Here is a 14028-nt window from a genome sequence, read left to right on the forward strand (position 1 = left end):
GGGTTACTTGCCATTACTGTGTGGAGTTTGCATGTTCTCCCCGTGTTGTTGTGGGTTTCCTCCGTTCCTCCGAAAGCGTTCTTGCAGGTATCCCAGAGCTCATCAAGATCCTTTGTGTTCATCTTCAATGCCTCCTCCATCTTACCCCAGACATGCTCAATAATGTTCATGTCTGGTGACTGGGCTGGCCAATCCTGGAGCACCTTGACCTTCTTTGCTTTCAGGAGCTTTGATGCTGAGGCTGAAGTATGAGAAGGAGCGCTATCCTGCTGGAGAATTATCTCTCGCACGCCCCCATACTGAATGTAACCCCAAACCATGATTTTTCCTTCACCAAACTTGACTGATTTCTATGAGAATCTTGCGTCCATGCTGGTCCCAGTAGGTCTTCTGCAGTATTTGTGATGATTGGGATGCAGCTCAACAAATCTACCTTCTGCCACCTTTTCCAAATGATCAACTAGAAGTCAAGTTATTATTTGTTGATCTTACAACTGGGATCCACAACAAGACTTTTGTCAGGGAGTGTATATATACACATGACTGCTCGATAGGGTTCTGCCCTATATGATTCAGCACTCCAAGGCTCTTAATAAAGTTCCACATTATGATGTTTCAGCAGGTTTACCATCTAACAGGAACGGAAGGATAATGATGCTTTTAAACATCCAGTCAGTTTGAAGCCCACGATCAGAAACGCACAAACGGATTAGGGCTGAAGTTCACTAAACTCTCTCCATCAAGGCCATTAGGTTTAGAAATCAAGTACGAACTGTATACAGTTTCACAACATATTGAGCTTATGGACAAATCCTGAACACAAGAGATCTCATATGCGCTAAATGACGGCATATAGAAGAAGAAATGCTCCTCTAATCCATTCAGAAATGACCAGATGTTGTGATATTGCACCATCAACAGCAGGATTAGCAGAAATGCGGGACGTGGCGCTCGCAAATGGAACAAATATGGCCTCCCTCGTTTTCTCCAATTTGGATTAAGAGGCAGGTCAGTAGATAAAACAGTCATGACGTTTTGTAAGCTGAATATCCCTTTAAATCTGTCTAAAGGTTCAGTGGGGAATTGTTTGGGTGCCTTCAGGGAATAATAACAGCAGAGACTCATTGTGAATACATACATTTTTGTGACAATGTAAAATACGTTGCTCTGGGTACGTTTGGTTCTGTTTCAGATGAAAAATCCACTAGAGGGTGCTGTATACATTCCTGACAATGTAAACATGTCATTTAGACAAGTGTTTCTCAACCACGTTCCTGGAGGACCACCGACACTGTTTTGCATGTCTCCTTTGTCTGTTGCACCCTTTACAGGTCTTTCAGTCTCTGCTAATGAGCTGATGATCTGAATCAGGAGTGTTTGGTTGAGGAGGTATGAAAAAATGTGCAGAGCTGGTGATCCTCCAGGAACATGGTTGAAAAACACTGATTTAGACTATGATTTGATGTACGTTTGAGATGAAAAAGCCACTAGAGGGCACTGTCTACATTCATGTCGATCTAAATACGTTATTTAGAGCATAGTTTGTTACACGTTTCACATGACATCCACTAGAGGGCGCTGTCTGCATTTTAAAAATCTGAAATACGTTAGTCAGGCTGTGATTTTATTTACGTTTCAGATGAAAAATACATTAGACGGCACTGTTTGCATTCATGTGAAGCTAAATACGTTATTTAGCGCATGTTTTGTTGTACGTTTCAGATGACACATCCACTAGAGGGCGCTGTCTGTATTTTGAAAATCTAAAATACCTTACTCAGGGTGTGATTTGGTTTATCATTTCAGATAACAAATCCACTAGAGGGCACTGTCTACATTCATGTCGATCTAAATACGTTATTTAGAGCATGGTTTGTTATACGTTTCACATGACATCCACTAGAGGGCGCTGTCTGCATTTTAAAAATCTGAAATACGTTAGTCAGGGTGTGATTTTATTTACGTTTCAGATGAAAAATACATTAGTTGGCACTGTTTGCATCCATGTGAAGCTAAATACGTTATTTAGCGCATGTTTTGTTGTATGTTTCAGATGACACATACACTAGAGGGCGCTGTCTGTATTTTGAAAATCTAAAATACGTAACTCAGGGTGTGATTTGGTTTATCATTTCAGATAACATATCCACTAGAGGGCACTGTCTACATTCATGTCAATCTAAATACGTCATTTAGAGCATGGTTTGTTGTATGTTTCACATGAGACATCCACTAGAGGGCGCTGTCTGCATTTTAAAAAATCTGAAATGCGTTAGGGTGTGATTTTATTTAGGTTTCAGATGAAAAATACATTAGACGGCACTGTTTGCATCCATGTGAAGCTAAATACGTTATTTAGAGCATGTTTTGTTGTACGTTTCAGATGACACATCCACTAGAGGGCGCTGTCTGCATTTTAAAAATCTGAAATACGTTAGTCAGGGTGTGATTTTATTTAGGTTTCAGATGAAAAATACATTAGACGGCACTGTTTGCATTCATGTGAAGCTAAATACGTTATTTAGCGCATGTTTTGTTGTACGTTTCAGATAACACATCCACTAGAGGGCGCTCTCTGTATTTTGAAAATCTAAAATACGTTACTCAGGGTGTGATTTGGTTTATCATTTCAGATAACAAATCCACTAGAGGGCACTGTCTACATTCATGTCGATCTAAATACGTTATTTAGAGCATGGTTTGTTGTACGTTTCACATGAGACATCCACTAGAGGGCGCTGTCTGCATTTTAAAAATCTGAAATACGTTAGTCAGGGTGTGATTTTATTTAGGTTTCAGATGAAAAATACATTAGACGGCACTGTTTGCATCCATGTGAAGCTAAATACGTTATTTAGCGCATGTTTTGTTGTACGTTTCAGATGACACATCCACTAGAGGGCGCTGTCTGTATTTTGAAAATCTAAAATACCTTACTCAGGGTGTGATTTGGTTTATCATTTCAGATAACAAATCCACTAGAGGGCACTGTCTACATTCATGTCGATCTAAATACGTTATTTAGAGCATGGTTTGTTATACGTTTCACATGACATCCACTAGAGGGCGCTGTCTGCATTTTAAAAATCTGAAATACGTTAGTCAGGGTGTGATTTTATTTACGTTTCAGATGAAAAATACATTAGTTGGCACTGTTTGCATCCATGTGAAGCTAAATACGTTATTTAGCGCATGTTTTGTTGTATGTTTCAGATGACACATACACTAAAGGGCGCTGTCTGTATTTTGAAAATCTAAAATACGTAACTCAGGGTGTGATTTGGTTTATCATTTCAGATAACATATCCACTAGAGGGCACTGTCTACATTCATGTCAATCTAAATACGTCATTTAGAGCATGGTTTGTTGTATGTTTCACATAAGACATCCACTAGAGGGCGCTGTCTGCATTTTAAAAAATCTGAAATGCGTTAGGGTGTGATTTTATTTAGGTTTCAGATGAAAAATACATTAGACGGCACTGTTTGCATCCATGTGAAGCTAAATACGTTATTTAGAGCATGTTTTGTTGTACGTTTCAGATGACACATCCACTAGAGGGCGCTGTCTGCATTTTAAAAATCTGAAATACGTTAGTCAGGGTGTGATTTTATTTAGGTTTCAGATGAAAAATACATTAGACGGCACTGTTTGCATTCATGTGAAGCTAAATACGTTATTTAGCGCATGTTTTGTTGTACGTTTCAGATAACACATCCACTAGAGGGCGCTCTCTGTATTTTGAAAATCTAAAATACGTTACTCAGGGTGTGATTTGGTTTATCATTTCAGATAACAAATCCACTAGAGGGCACTGTCTACATTCATGTCGATCTAAATACGTTATTTAGAGCATGGTTTGTTGTACGTTTCACATGAGACATCCACTAGAGGGCGCTGTCTGCATTTTAAAAATCTGAAATACGTTAGTCAGGGTGTGATTTTATTTATTTTTCAGATGAAAAATACATTAGACGGCACTGTTTGCATCCATGTGAAGCTAATTACGTTATTTATCGCATGTTTTGTTGTACGTTTCAGATGACACATCCACTAGAGGGTGCTGTCTGTATTTTGAAAATCTGAAATACGTTACTTAGGGTATGATTTGGTTTTACATTTCAGATAACAAATCCACTAAAGGGGCACTGTCAGCATTCATGTCAATCTAAATACGTTATTTAGCGCACGGATTGTTTTACATTTCAGATAAAAAGCCACTAGAGGGTGCTGTCTACATTCATGTCGATCTAAATATATTATTTAGAGCATGGTTTGCTGTATGTTTCACATGACACATCCACTAGAGGGTGCTGTCTACATTCATGTCGATCTAAATACATTATTTAGAGCATGGTTTGCTGTATGTTTCACATGACATATCCACTACAGGGCGCTGTCTGCAGTCAGCCGTTTGCATACAGTCTAGTCGCAGGAGATCAAATATTTCAATGTATCTGCAGCTCAAATCGGACCCGAATTATCCACACACGGAGATGATCGGAACTCCACGCAGCTCTCCATTGAAAATTAATGACTTCCGGTCTGTCTCTTTTCGCATGCAGTGGAAAGGAGGCTTTAGGGTACGTTTTGTTGCACATTTCAAATGACAAATCCACCAAAGGGCGCTGTCTATATTTTTACAAATCTAATATACATTACTTAGGGTACATTTCGTTGCACGTTTTGGATGACAAATGTATTAGAGGGCACTGTTTACATTTTTACAAACATGAAATAAATCACTCAGGATGCATTTTGTTGTATGCCTGTCCTCGTACACACTCATTATATATATATATATATATATATATATATATATATATATATATATATATATATATATATATATATATACACACACATATACATACATACATATATATATATATATATATATATATACACACACATATACATACATACATATATATATATATATATATATATATATATATATATATATATATATATATATATATATATATACACATACATACATACATACATACATACATACATACATATATATATATATATATATATATATATATATATATATACATACATATATATATATATATATATATATATATATATATATATATATATACACACACATATATATATATATGTATATATATACACATATATATATACACTATACATATATACACACTATATATATATATATATATATATATATATATATATATATATATATATATATATTATATATATAAAAAAGAAGGAATTAATTTATTACATTTTATTTTAATTTGATGTCTAAAAATAAGTAGTCTAATATTATATTTTACTTTATAATTAAAACATAAGCATTTTGTATTTAATTATTTCATTTTCTTTCTCTTTTTTTCCACTGCAGACTAATTAAGGAAAGCCAGAGCTTTAAACCAAGAGTCAATAATCCAGTGTGGAACTGTGTGCATCTCCTCAAAGGTCGTGTTGTGTTTGACCTTTGTCTCAATGACCTCATTCGCCCCGTGAGTTGTTTCTCACAGGAGGATCACTGTCGCTGCGTGCAGATGTGAAGTCTCTACCCAACACTATGCTCCCGTCAATCCCATGGACCCCTGCGGACACATCCAGCCCTCTCGCCTTTAGCCAAATTAAATTCCAAATCCAAACCAGATTCCCAGTTCAAAAAAACAATAACGTTTACCTCAGAACCTAGCCGTTTTCAATCAACCTCCCATTGCGTTAAGCAGACAGGGCACGCCGGGACCTAATAGCGTTATGAACTTGAGCCAAACTCGGTCACAGCTTAAAAATTATGCTAAAAAAGACTTTTTAGAACGGAAAAAACTTCATACCTGATTAAAACAAAACAGTTGGTGCATTACTGAGCCAAACCCCAAAATCAGACTGAGGACAGCTTATTAATAACATCCGGTAAAAAGCGTTGCTCATATTCTGAAATGCATAAATTCATTTCCTTCGGCTTAGTCCCTTTTTTTATCAGGGTTTGCAACAGCAGAATGAACCGCCAACTATTCCAGTATATATTTCATACAGCAGATGCCCTTCCAGCTGCAACCCAGTATTGAGAAACACCCATAAACACTCATACACTACGAGCAATTTAGTGTATTCAATTCACCCATAGCGCATGTGTTTGGACTGTCGGGGGAAACCGGAGCACCCGGAGGAAACCCACAACAACACGGGGAGAACATGCAAACTCTACACAGAAATGCCAACAGCGACCTTCTTACTGTGAGGCAACAGTGTTAACCACTGAGGCACGGTGCTGTCCAAATGCATAATCATAGCTACAATTAAATGTTGGTGGATCTCATTTTGGCTGTCTCCTGCTGGATTTTGTGCATCACACAAACAAGGTTGTAAACCTAGCAGCTGTTAGGTGGCAAATGCATGAATAATATGTGTTTGATGGGTAAATAGCTGGAGAGTATTTTTATTAGGAAAGGAAATGCAATATGTGGTTTTAATCAAACGCATACAAAAAAAAAAAAAAAACATCTAATAAAAAAAAACACATCTGTTTCCTGTTAAAATTTTATGGCAATTTTTACAGTTAGCCGGAAACTTCTTTTCTTCAGAACTGAATGTTTTTCACATATGGAAATACGTCATACATTAAGCCTTGAAAGGAAAAAATACGAGGAGCAAATTCATCGCGTGACCTGTGGTTTTTGTGACAGGTGCAGTATAACAGAAAAATAAATGTTTGGAAGCAATCAGAAATGTTTGGAAAAAATTAGTTTTATTCAGCGATGATGCATTAAATTAATGCAAAGTGGCAGTAAAGAAACAATGTTACAGAAGGCTCTAATCTGTGAACTTTAAACTTTCTACTCTTCATTAATTCTTTTTTATTTTTTGTAATAAAAAAAGTAAAAAAAAATTTTTTTTGAACTCAGATCTTCATCTTATAATTATTTCTTATGGCTCATATTTCAGTGAAGACTAAAAGTAATGATGCAAAAAATTAAGCTTACTTAATTTAGCTAACTAAGCAATAACTAAAACATTTTCATTAATGTATTTACTAATATAAACTAATAATGAACAATACTTGTAAAGCATTTATTAATCATAATTTAACATTTAGTAATGCATTAATTAAATTCAAATTCATAGTTAAATCAGTGGTCCAGAGTAGGCATGGGCCGGTAGTAGATTCTGACAGTATGAGAGCCTTGAATAAAAATATCACGGTTTCACGGTATTGTGATTAAATATTCATTCAGTCATTCATTCATTCATTTTCTTGTCGGCTTAGTCCCTTTATTAATCTGGGGACGCCACGGCGGAATGAACCGCCAACTTATCCAGCAAGTTTTTACGCAGCAGATGCCATTCCAGCCGCAACCCATCTCTGGGAAACATCCACACACACACACATTCACACATACACACACTCATACACTACAGACAATTTAGCCTACCCAATTCACCTGTACCGCATGTCTTTGGACTGTGGGGGAAACCGGAGCACCCGGAGGAAACCCACTCGAAGGCAGGGAGAGCATGCAAACTCCATACAGAAACACCAACTGAGCCGAGGTTCGAACCAGCGACCCAGCAACCTTCTTGCTGTGAAGCCCCACCCCCCACCCCCTTTGAAAACAATACATTTTATTTTGAGAAACATTTGTAATATTTTGGAGCAGTAAACATGTCAGGCTAATTAAATTAAATAAATCGTTGTCTTCTGCTGTCTGCATTAGTTTGAAAAACACTGATTTCCATACATAATAAAATCCCATCTCTGGATGCATTTTTTGCTGGCCTAAAAAACAACAACAACAAAAAAAAAGTAAATAAAAAATCCTACACATACCTTAGGAACGGTATTAGAGAAAATGTTGGTTGTTTTAAAACCTTGACAAACTGCGGTATACATTGAAAACAGTTATCGTCCCATGCCTAGTCCAGAGTGCATTTTTAAGGCTTGGTTGTGTTTATAAATGCAAAGCAATGTGTGCTCATGCTTCATTTGTATTTAAAAAAAAAACAATAAAAAAAAACAAGTTCTTTTTTCATATATCCTACTTCGATTATATACAGCTACTTAGCTAACATGAGAACGGCTGTCAAATTTCCTAGCTCCTCCGAAAGCCCGCCCTCAAGAGGCTCTGATTGGTCAGCTAACAAAATGTGCTGTGATTTGAGCATCGGCTACGTCACCAGGAAAAGTGGCAAGCCTCTAATAGCATGCGCTGTGCCACTGTCTAAACATTGTCAGTCAGAGTAGTTGTTAGACGTATCAGTTTGAGCCTGAATCAGACAGAAAATGAAGAGGACACAGCTGACACAGCCTGCTCTCTAAAATAAAATAAGCACGCGTAAGTAATATGAAACATCTTCTCATATCTTCTGCGAGTTTGTTATTTGAGATGTAGAACGCAGGGAAAGCGTCAGCATAGAGAGACACTGTAGTGCTGCTGAAGATTATGGCTGTTTGCATCGGTTTGACTGGTAAATATGAATTTGTAGCTAAATTGTTAGTGGTGCCGAACAGCATTTCCCATTGTTTACATCCTTGTCTATGTCCTTGTTTAAACATACCACTAACGTTAGACACTATGCATGTGATAGATCAATTTTAAAAAATAAAAATACTTACAGCTCACAATCCACAGCTTTGTCTATTATGGTTGGAGCTGCTCCTTCTTCGAGGAGTTTTAGCTGAATCCAGCACTGAACTGGGAGAGATTCTGTCCTTTGTCAAATGCTAGCTATATCTTTATTATAATTCTCTGGAACATAATTAAACTGTAAGCACTTCTCTTTTTGTGTCGTGTCCTTTGGAGACCCAAATACAGAGACAGAAGAAGCTCTCTGGAAGCAGCAGCGTTTGGATGCATTTTAGCTTTCTCCGCTATTATATTACAGTACTTCTAGCCACGCCCCTTAGCTCCGCGGGGTGTATACACGTAGTGAATGCGCATAACCTGAAGCGTTTGCAATCTCACTAACCCGGATGTATTTTTTGTAGGCTTTGCTAAGCTGACTTAGCAAAGCCAATGTCTCTCTTTGCATTGAACTTTGAGCGTCTTACATTCAGAGATGTTGTTTATTTTTACACAACTACATTACACATCAACTAAAGTTTAAAATATGACATCGTAGTGGACCACTAAAAGAAACAACCTTATTGTAAATTCTCACTAGTTAGCACACTGTGAGGTAATGTAACGGATGGTCGCCAAACAATGGAGATGAGGACCCAAATGGAGTATTATTACTATATAGTCAGGCCGGCAATGGTCGAAATAGGAGCAAACGGTATCATGGGAGTAATCCAAAAACGTAGTTGTGGTTACAGGCAAAGAGGTCGATGCAGACAGCAAACAGCATAAATAATAAACAAGACAAGGATCAAAAGGCACAGCAAGTCTAGACAGGAATAACGCTTGGTAATGTAACAGGTGAACAAGACTCAGCCATGTGTGTGAGAATGTGAGGTGTATACACAGTATAGTCCAACTAATCAGTGTTCATAAGCTACACTGAAAAAAATTATTCAAAAATGATTCCTTGGATTTACTCAATTATGTTTATGTTAAGTTGTTGTAAACTATTTTTTGTGTTGAATTTAAACAAACAAATTGAGTTGAACATTATTAAATTTAATTAGTATTTTTTTTTATTTAACACATAAATTGTTCGCAACAGTTCTGCATGCAACACTTTTTTTAGTGTATAGCTTCGTGCAACTAATCAGTGGTTATTCGGAACTGGCGTGTGTGTGGCAGAACTATAGTTTGGGTGATATTGAATGTTTTCAGCTATCTGCAAAAGCTAAATTGCTGGCTAACAAAGTAACAAGAACTACAGTAACAATAAATGACTTTACTTTCATTAACTAATGTTACAAAGATGAATCAATACTGTAATAAATGCATTGTTTGTTCATGTTAGTAAATACCTTAACTAATGAAACTATCGTAAAGCCTTACCAATTTTTATTGTTTTTGTTTTGTTGTTGTGTAAATAGACCCGTATTTTACAGTACTGAATAAAAAAAAGCAGTTACATAAAATAACTATATACAGGCACACTGATCAGGGAGAACATCACTGTCGACCTTTATGAAAGCGATTATGGCTTTCCGGTGGTCCAGGAAAAGCTTCCTAGAGGCTCGACAGAAGTCATGGCATTCATATCAGAGTTATGCATCAGCTTAGCCAAATAAATAACACTCATTAGCAGGGTGATGTAGAGGATTATGCTATCATATACAGCACATTTGGCAGAGTACACTTAAAAGGACAGATCACCCGAACATGAAAATCTGCCGTCATTTACTCTCATGTGGTTTCAACCCTGTGTGACCTGCTTTCTTTGACTGAACTGAAAGAAGTTAATTTGAAGAATATGCAAAGTTTTTATTTGTGTTTCACCTCAGAAGGAAAGGCGATAATAAGGGCTAAAGAGGAGTAATATTTGCTGACAAATGTCTGTGGCTTGATCAAAGTATGGTGTGCAAGCTATTAGCATGCTGCTATCATGTTTCCAGATATAAAAATTACAAAATAATATTTTGTAAACATGTTTCTGACAATCATTAGCATCTTGCAGGATTTACCAGATGTATAATTCGCATGCACAATTAGCTAACAATTAGCTAATATGTTGTTAGTATGTTTAGCTGTTTAACATACTGCTAAGATGAAATAGCACCATGCCAAGTCATGTTACAAACATTGTGGAACATTGTTTACAACATGTTGCTAGCATTACTTGAATTAGCATGTTTAACAAATTGACACTATTAAAATTAACATTGAATTAACATGTTTTTATGCTTCTAGCATTACTCAATAAGGCTAGCATGCTTCCAGTTAGCATGCTGCTAACATGTTTTATAGTATGGTTAAGATATTATAACATGCTGCATGTTTCTAGTGCGGGTTAACATACTGACAGCAAGTCAGAGTAAGCTTATAGAATGTTACTAACGTGCTAACAGGTTTTTAGCATGTTTCCAAAATAAGTTAACATTTTGTAAACCTGTTTTTAACATTTATTAGCATCTTATTTGAATAATTTACAGAATGTTTAACCATATTAAAGCATTTTGCACCACACAGCGCACATGAACAATTAGTTAACAATTAGTTAATATGTTGTTAGTATGTTTAGCTATTTAACATACTGCTAAGATAAAAAAGCACCATGCTAAGTCATGTTAAAAATGTGTTTCTGATATGGTTATAACTTTGTTAACATGTTACTAGCATTACTTAAATTAGCACATTTGCTAACAAGTTAACTTGTTTAAAATAAATTTACACAATTAACATTGAATTAACATGTAGTTATCATGTTTCTAGCATTACTTAATAATGCTAGCATGCTTCCAGTTCCCATGCTGCTAAAATGTTTTACCGCATAGCTGAGATATTATAACGTTGCATATTTCTAGTGTGGGTTCACATACTAACAGACAGCAAGTCATAGTTGATAAAATGTTATTAACATGCTAACATGTTACAAGCATGTTTCCAAAATTAGTCAGCATTTTGTAAACATGTTTCTAACACTCATTAGCATCTTACTTGCAGGACTTACCAGATGTTTAATCGTGTTATAGCATGTAGCACCACAGTTAACATGCACAATTAGCTAATATGTTGTAAGTATCTTTAGCTGTTTAACATACTGCTGTGATAAAATAGCGCCATGCTAAGTCATGTTAAAAACATGTTTCTAATATGGTTACAACACTTAACTAGCATTCCTTAAATTAGCATGTTTACTAACAAGATAACTTGTTTAACATTAATGTACATGATTAACATTGAAATAACCTGTTATCATGTTTCTAGCATTCCTTAAAAATGCTAGAATGCTTCTAGTTCTCATGTTGCTATTATGTTTGACCACATGGCTAAGATATTATAACATGCTGCATGTTTCTAATGTGGGTTAACGTACTGACAGCGAGAAAGTCAGAGTAAGTTGATAAAATGTTAATAACATGCTAGCATGTATCTAGCATGTTTACGGAGTTAATTAACATTTTTTTAACATGTTTTTAAAATTGATTAGCATCTTTTTGCATGATTTAACAGATGTTTATTTGTGTTATAGCATTTTGCAACACATATCGGAAATACATTAACAATTAGCTAACATGTTATTAGCATGTTTAGTATGCTAAGATGAGTTACTAAATTGTTAACATGACTTAGTGTTGTAACCATGTTAAAAACATGTTAGCACCATGCTGTTTTGACATGGCTTTAAAATGATTCGCATCAATAACATGTTGCTATCATGTTTCTAGCATTACTTAATAATGCTAGCCTGTTTCCAGTTAGCATGCTGGTAACTTACCATATGGCTAAGATGTTATAACATGCTGCGTGCATGTTTTTAGTGTGGGTTAACATAGCGACAGAGAGAAAGTTGATAGATAAAATGTTACTACCATGCTGCTAGACTTTTGCTAGCACATTTCCAAAATGAATTAACATTTAGGTAACATGTTTCTAACATCAATTGCCATGCTACTGGAATATTCATACAAAAGTTTAAAGTGTTCAATTAATTATGCTGCTAGCATGCTTTACCACTTGGCTAAAGTGTTGTTGTTAGCATGTTTAGTCATTTAACATACTGCTGAGATCCATTAGCAGGTTGTTAACACAAACTAGCTTGACGCTAACATGTTTCTAACACAGTAACAATAATAATTTAATGAATTTGCATTTCTAACGTAACACTGCACACATCACTTAACATGTTTAGCATAATGCTAGCTTGGTATCATGTTTTTAGTATTAGTATGATAGCATGTTTTTTTATGTCTTAACATTGCTTGCATGAATTACCATAATGCTAACATGTTTTATCACACAACTAACATGTTTGCATACTGACAACAATTACATTGACAGCATGCAATATACAGTATTACTAGCATGAAATTACACACTTAGCAAGCCACTATCTTAAAACATGCCCTAGGATGGTCGCAAGGCATTGCTAATGAGAGATAGATAGACTGGTTTTGTTATGGCAACATAATGAAACCATGTAAATGACTCCATTTGTCTGACGCAACCTGAAGCGACGCAGTAAGGTGTCTGATGGTAAAGAGCATCTGTGAATCCAGCAGCACCTGACCCGGATCTGGCCCCAGTTACTTATTGATGGCAGGAGGTTTGAGGAAGCTAACTGGGAAACTGGAGAACTGGAGTGTAATCCAGCTCAGTTTAAGCAAGAAATGCTATACGGGCCTCGTCCGCTGCAGTTCGGTAAATACAGACTGATCTAAGTGCAAATAACCTCAGACAATTAAAGAGAGCAAAACCACCCGACCACCAGCCAGGTGCTCAACCCAAACAGCAGATCAACAGTTGACGTCAGGCTTATTCGCCCTCCTGTGAATTTTTGTTTCCTTCTCAAATATTTCCCAAATGATGTTGAACAGATTCAGAAATTTTTCACAGTATTTCCTATAATATTTTTTCTTCTGGAGAACGTCCTCTTTGTTTTATTTCGGCTTGAATAAAAGAACTTTTACATTTTTTTATGAACAATTTTAAGGTTAATATTATTAGCCCCCTTAAGCTATATTTGTTTTGGATTGTCTACAGAACAAACCACTGTTATACAATGACTTGCCTAATTACCCTAACCTTACCCTAATTAACCTAGTTAAGCCTTTAAATGTCACTTCAAGCTGTCTAGAAGTGTCTTGAAGAATATCTAGTCTAATATTATTTACTGTCATCATGACGAAGATGAAATAAATCAGTTATTAGAGATGAGTTATCAAAACTATTATGATTAGAACTGTGCTGAAGAAAATCTTTTCTCCGTTAAACAGAAATTGGAGGAAAAATAAACAAGGGGGCTAATAATTCTGACTTCAACTGTTCATCTATACGTCTAATGGGATTGGAAATGGTTCAGAGCGACTCCATAGCTGTCCAGCTGTCGAAAGCAGATTAATTCAACAGTGGAGTTATGATCACATCTGGGGTGAATCAGTTATTATTATGGCTCAGCTAATTATGCTCTCA

General features: G+C 36.0%; 1 protein-coding gene across 47 annotated transcripts in view; it reads right to left on the reverse strand.

The window, feature by feature from the left end:
* kcnq1.2 (potassium voltage-gated channel, KQT-like subfamily, member 1.2) overlaps positions 1-14028 on the reverse strand; it is a 234529-nt gene that overhangs the window by 189168 nt on the left and 31333 nt on the right. The window lies entirely within an intron of this gene.

Source organism: Danio rerio, chromosome 25 (genome assembly GCF_052040795.2).
Source record: "Danio rerio strain M-AB ecotype USA chromosome 25, GRCz13ab, whole genome shotgun sequence".
Classification (NCBI taxonomy): domain Eukaryota; kingdom Metazoa; phylum Chordata; class Actinopteri; order Cypriniformes; family Danionidae; genus Danio; species Danio rerio.